Genomic DNA, 6,961 nt, shown 5'->3' with positions numbered 1-6,961 from the left:
TTACTACTTGTCTCCAAGCCTTGTGAATTTTCAAGAGCAAAGTGCTACTAATGTAAGCCTAGCTGCGCTGCATAATATCCGAAATAGCGCGCTACAAACCATAAAATGATAAATACGCATACCTGGCATAGCCACGAGCACGGAATAAAAGCTGTACATGAACATAGAGAGATAGAGAGCGAGAGAGAGTAAGCGAGAACGTGCAGGCGCACCTCCTAGAGCGGAGTGCTACGCCGGCATGGCAAGGGGGAAGGGAGGAGGGAAGAGAAGAAAGACACAGGCTACTAATGTAAGCCTGGCTGCGCTGCATAATATCCGAAATAGCGCGCTACAAACCATAAAATGATAAATACGCATACCTGGCATATCCACGAGCACGGAATAAAAGCTGTACATGAACATAGAGAGATAGAGAGCGAGAGAGAGTAAGCGAGAACGTGCAGGCGCACCTCCTAGAGCGGAGTGCTACGCCGGCATGGCAAGGGGGAAGGGAGGAGGGAAGAGAAGAAAGACACAGGTGTTGGGTGCAATCTCCCCCCGTGCAAGAGTGAGCATGTCCCTCTTGCACGTATTTAATTTATCGAGAAGTTCATGCTCAAAATTGAGTTACATCCAGTTCACACTTGGGCATAAAATAGTCATGGCTCATAAAGAGCTCAATGTAACAATTAATAGATATCTACATCTCAACTTATAACTAAACCATAAATACTAAGGCTTGCCACAAAAAATCCAATGATGGAAGTTTTATTCCGAATAACTGCTATCGCCTTATTGTCCAGTACGTGCCAATCATTGATCTGCTCACACAACACCCAACAACTGATCATATTCCACAATTCAAATCAACATTGCAATGCTTCATCAAAATATCAGATATTTCATAAATATATCATCAAAATATCAATTCCATTACATACCCCGGGGTTGAAAAGACAATTGTCCTCAATTGTTACCAAAACCAAACTAGCGACAGTGGTGGCCAGCCAACTGGTAGAGTGGTCTAGTAGTTTGGTGCTGCCTAGATTGGCAGATCTACACCAATGGTCATGCTACCTAAATCAGCGGATCTGCACTAATGCTACCTAAATTGGTGGATCTGCATTTTGAATTTGTGTTGCCTAAATCGGTGAATCTACACTAGTGCTGCCTAAACCGGCGGATCTGCACTTTTAAAATTCGTGTTGCCTAAATCGGCGAATCTACACTAGAAGAGAGGCACTGCCTAAATCGGCAAATCTGTGTCCCTGGGTGTGTGGTGTGCAAGTATCAAGTGATGGTAGTGCAGACTTAGCAATTGTTCGGAAATCCATTGACACTCTTCCAAAGAATGGTTTTTGTATTTTACCAAGTATCTTCTGTACTGGTTTCTTCTACGGGTAGTGGTCATGTCATGATCTAAAATTATTTCGGGACCCATAATTTCTTCATCGTTCTCAATGAAGGGGGGGTTAGCTGTGGTAGGGGTGTCGGGAATAGGTCCCTTGTGTGGTCTCAACAAACTGACATGGAAGAAGTTGTGTATTTTCCATTGTGAGGGAATGCCCAAGCGGAACGCATTGTCATTTATCTTATGAAGAATTTTGAATGTGCCATAAAATCTAGGGGCCAATTTTACTTTAGGATGTTTTTTTACACTTTTTAAGTGTCGTTTTTCTATTCTTATCCAAACAAGGTCATTTTCTTTAAAAGGTGCAGGTCTTCATTTCTTATTGGCTTGTGCAGTGTATCATTGTTGTGCTCGTTTAATGCAAGATGTGGCTTCTTGTAAAATGTGTGTGTGATTTCTTGCTAAAGTGTGAGCCGTAGGGACATCATTGCTAATAGTGGAGACAGGGGCAGGGAGTTTCTTCCCATAGACAATTTCAAAGTGTGCACGATTTGTGGAGGAGTGGGGGGTGTTATTATAAGCAATTTGAAGCATAGGGAGGTGTTGGTCCCAGTTTGCAGTATTTTCAGTGGTATAAGATCGAAGAAGGTCCATAATTGTACTGTTTGTGGCTTCTGTTTGACCATTACTTTCAGGGTGAAATGCACATGTGAAATCCATTTTAGAGCCTAAGTTTTTGGTTAGGGCAACCCAAAAATGATTGCAAAAACGTCCATCACGGTTGGAGAGAATGACCTTGGGGAAGCTGTGATAAGGAAAGATGGTTTGGAGGAAAAGCTTTGCAGCCTGTGGTGCAGACAATGTCTTTTTGTAGGGTACAAAGTATGCTTGTTTGCTAGAACGGTCAACTATGGTCCATATCATGTCATTGTGTGAGGATGTTGTAGGAAATCCCGTGATGACATCCATGGAGATTTGTGCCCAAGGGCCAGCAGAGATGGGGAGAGGCATTAAAAGACCATAATACTTACCATGATGACGTTTAACTCTTTGACATATCAAAAATTCTGAAACAAATTTTGTCATATCGTTCTTCATTCCAGGCCAAAAGAAATGATCTTGACATGCAGCGAATGTGGATTGAATTCCTCGGTGATCCATATATGGTGGTGCATGCATTTTAGTCATTGCTAGTTCCCTGAGGGTGATGTGATGCATAGTTTTTGCTGAAAATAAAGATAACCATTTGCCAATGTGTAGTGTTCATATGGAAGACCATTATTGTGAGTTATTTCAAACCAAGCATGTGAAAAATGTGGATAGTGAGCATATGTGTTAGGCATGGAATGAAAAGATTGCACATCACTCACAGAAATGTGATTCAAATAAGCATGCTTGATTTTATCGAAGACACATGAATGAGTAACAGAGAGTACATTCACTTCAAGTTTTCTACTTAATGCGTCTTCTACTACATTCGCTTTACCTGGTTGATATTGTATCATAGGATGAAAATTTTGAATAAAACTGGCCCATTGGATATGACGGTCAGAAATGGTAGATTGAGTCAGAAGATGTTTAATGGCCTGTTGGTCAGTCTTGATTAGAACTTTGGAGCCCATAAGATAGTGTTTCCACATGTCTAGAGCGTGGAAACACTTTTGTGATGGAATTGATATTTTGATGATATATTTGATCAAAATATCAATTCCATTACACAAAGTGCTATGAATTCTAGTAGTGGTTTGCAAACTGCAAGGAATTCTCATCACCTACGTCTCTCTCTCTCTCTCTCTCTCTCTCTCTCTCTCTCTCTCTCTCTCTCTCTCTCTCTCTCTCTCTCTCTCTCTCTCCCCCTCTCTCTCTCTTTCTCTCAGTGTGTAGAGTTCGTGATATCTCCAATCACCATTGTCTGCATCCTAGCCGCTCAAAGCTAGGTTGTTCCCCCTTTTTGCTTCACCGTGGCCGACTCATCATGCATGGGCTCCTGTCTCTTTGAGGCCGTCGGGGTCCGTGTCGCACTTTGCGCTAATCAATGACATCCCTTGCAAACTACCTCCTAAACAAGGCAATGATGACCATGCAATTGAACTTATTCCAAGAAGTTTACCACCTAACAAAACTCCTTATAGAGTTTCTGAAGCTCAACAAGAGGAGATTATGCGGCAAGTGCATGAGTTAGTTGAGAAGGGCATGGTTAGACCTAGCTCATCTCCATTTTTCTCATCTGTGCTATTAGTGCAAAAGAAAGAGGACACATATCCTATGTGTGTCAACTATAGAGTACTAAATAGGATCACTATCAAGAATAGGTTTCCCCTTCCATGGGTAGAAGACCTATTTGATGATCTACAAGGGTCCACCTACTTCAGTAGGATTGCCGTGAAAAGTGGCTATCATCAAATAAGGATAGTTGATCAAGACATTGTGAAGAACGCATTTTGCACTACTTTTGGTCTTTATGAATACATTGTCATGCCTTTTGGCTTGACTAATGCACCATCCACATTCAACCGCTTGATGGAAGCTATTTAGACCTCACCGAACCTTTACTAGAGTGTTCTTTGATGATATCATCATCTACTCTAATTCATTAGACGAAACAAGCAACACCTCCAGGTAATATTTCAAGTTTTAAGAGAGAATAAACTTTATGTTAATCGAAAGAAAAGTGAATTTTTCTTACAAGAGATTCAGTATTTAGGTTGCATTATCTCTCAAGATAGCATCCAAATGGATCCATCAAAGTTAGAGGTAATAAAAGCATGGCCTAAACCAAGAAATCTTCATGAACTAAGAATATTTATAGGTATGTTTGCATACTATAGACGCTTCATATAAAATTTATCGCTAATAGCATGACCATTACATGACCTAACAAAGAAAAATGCTAGGTATACACGGTCTGCCAAGGAGAACAATGCTTTTGAAAAGCTTATCTCTCAACCTGTGCTTACACTACCGGATCTCTCAAAGCCATTTGAGGTCCAATGTGATGCTTGTGGTGATTGCCTTGGAGATGTTTTTCTCCAAGAAGGGCATTCCATAGGCTATGAAAGTCAAAGGCTTGACCCTGTTGAGCAAGCTCTAGGCATATGAGAAGGAACTCCTTGCATGTCTTAGACTGATAGAAGCACTATTTATTGGGGACTCCTTTCATTCTGCGAACGGATCACCAAAGTCTTAAGTACTTCATGATGCAGACCAAGCTCTCTGATAAACAAATGAGGTGGGAAAATTTACTTTTGCAATTTCATTTTCATATTGCTCGCAAGCATAATCAAGTAGACGATGCACTCTCAAGACAGCCGAGAGTGAATTCGGTTTCCATAGCAACTCACTATGATTTATCTTCTATGATAGATGAGTATTCTATTGATCCCGATTTTAGAGATGTGATTTCAGCCCTTGCACCATTTATTTTACAAGATGGTTATCTTCTCTATGGCAATATACTATGTGTTACTAACTCACTCCGTGAGAAAGTAATGTATGAATCTCATGCTCCTCCTTATATGGGGCATACAGGGATTCAGTCTACCCTAAAGGGGATTGAAACATATTTCTATTGGCCTACCATGAAAGCAACATACAAGAGTATGTTTTTAAATGTGTGGTATGCCAAAAGACAAAATTTGATAGAGGGAAGCAACCTAGATTGCTTCAACCTTTGCCAATCTCTAATTCACCATGGGAGAGAATATCCATGGAATTTGTCTTTGGATTGCCTAAGTATATCCATGGGAATACGGGAATATGGATGATAGTAAACAGGTTCAGTAAAGCGAACATACAAGAGTATGTTTCTAAATGTGTGGTATGCCAAAAGACAAAGTTTGATAGAGGGAAGCAACCTAGATTGCTTCAACATTTGCCAATCCCTAATTCACCATGGGAGAGCATATCCATGGATTTGTCTTTGGATTGCCTAAATCTATCCATGGGAATACAGGAATATGGACGATAGTAGACATGTTTAGTAAACAAGCTCATTTTATACCTGCCAAAAAGACTATCAAAGCCCATCAAATGGAAAACTTTTTCACATGACAAATCTTCAAGTACCATGGATTGCCAATGTCCATAGTGATGGATAGAGATCCCAGAATGACCAGCAATTTCTGGAACAAAGCCCATCAATGGCAACCCTCTTCACATCACAAATCTTCAAGTACCATGGCATGCCAATGTCCATAGTGTGTCGGCTAGAGATCCTAGACTGACCAGTAATTTCTGGAAGGGTCTCTTTGAGAATTTAGGAACAAGGATAAAATTCTCTTTGGCCTATCACTTGCAAACGGATGGCCAAAGTGAAATAGCTACCCTAACAATTCTCGATCTACTAATCCTATGTAACTGAAGTATTTACCCTTAGTGGAGTATGCCTACAATAACACTGTACATACTTCCACGAGAAAAGAACCTTTTGAGGTAATTGAGCGAAGATAAAAAATTCCCCTTCTACTTAAGGTACATGGGAAGATCTTCACTACAGATGAGTATAGCCGAGACCTACAAGAATATTTCCAAAAGATTAAGGATGCTATCTCTATCTCATAGAAGAGGCAAAAGGCTACCGCTGACAAGCACAAAAGAGCCCAAGACTTAAAGAAATTGATTGGGTCTTACTCAAATTTCCCAAGGATTGATTAAGGCACATGACGGGCAAGAATCCTACGGGACACCAAAAGTACTACGCTAAGTTAGCAAAAAGGTGCTATGGTCCCTTCCAGATTCTTAGGCCAATCAATGAGATGGCCTATCAACTCAAGTTTCCCATCCATTGGCTCATACACAATACTTTTCATGTGAGCCTAATAAAGCCTTACAAAGGAGAGCCACCTCAAGAACCAACTATTGAAGACCCATCGGAGATTGAGGACCAAGAAGAGGTGCAGCAGCTTGAGTCCATCCTCCGACATGAAGAGAAGGTACTAAGATGTGGTAATACTATCCAACGATATCTTATTAAGTTTAATAATTATCCGTTTGAAGATGCTAGATGGATGCAAGACATACAATCAAAGGATAACCTAAACCTTGGCAATGCTTACAATGCTTCCCAAGAGTAAGCAAATGTACAAATTTTAAAAATGAACAAAGTTTTTGTCTTATAAGACTCTCTTTTTATTTATTGTGCACAAAACTTAGATAGTATGCATGCTTAGATCAAGTTTGCGACGTCTCCCAAACACCAAGTAGAGCTTATCACTCTACTATGGAAGATTGATACGACTAATGTGCAGACATGCTTGCGGAAGCTTGGGCTCTCAAGCACCAAATGGACTAGTCATCCACTTTTGAACAATGTTGTAGGGTAACATATGGAGCCTCTACCCGCTAGGAAAAAGGAATAATGAATATGCTTTATCTTCTCTACCACATAGTCAAGGACGACTATGATTTCAAGAGAGAGGTCATGTCATAATAACTAATATCTAATTCTCTTAAATAATTTTATCATGTTAAATTAATCATTTAATATGGGAAAGTGCCTGCGGAGAAAAAGCTAGAATATTGGTTAAGCTGGCAGACTGGCCACAATAGGGATCCAAAGGGGGGGCCATCTGCGAAAGAGCTATGTGCAACAATGGGCTCCAAAGACCTTAGGGTTCATCCCATTAAGACTTC

This window comes from Adiantum capillus-veneris, chromosome 12 (genome assembly GCF_014529385.1).
Source record: "Adiantum capillus-veneris isolate H3 chromosome 12, ASM1452938v2, whole genome shotgun sequence".
NCBI classification, from domain to species: Eukaryota; Viridiplantae; Streptophyta; class Polypodiopsida; order Polypodiales; family Pteridaceae; genus Adiantum; species Adiantum capillus-veneris.
This window is presented reverse-complemented; position numbering follows the sequence as displayed.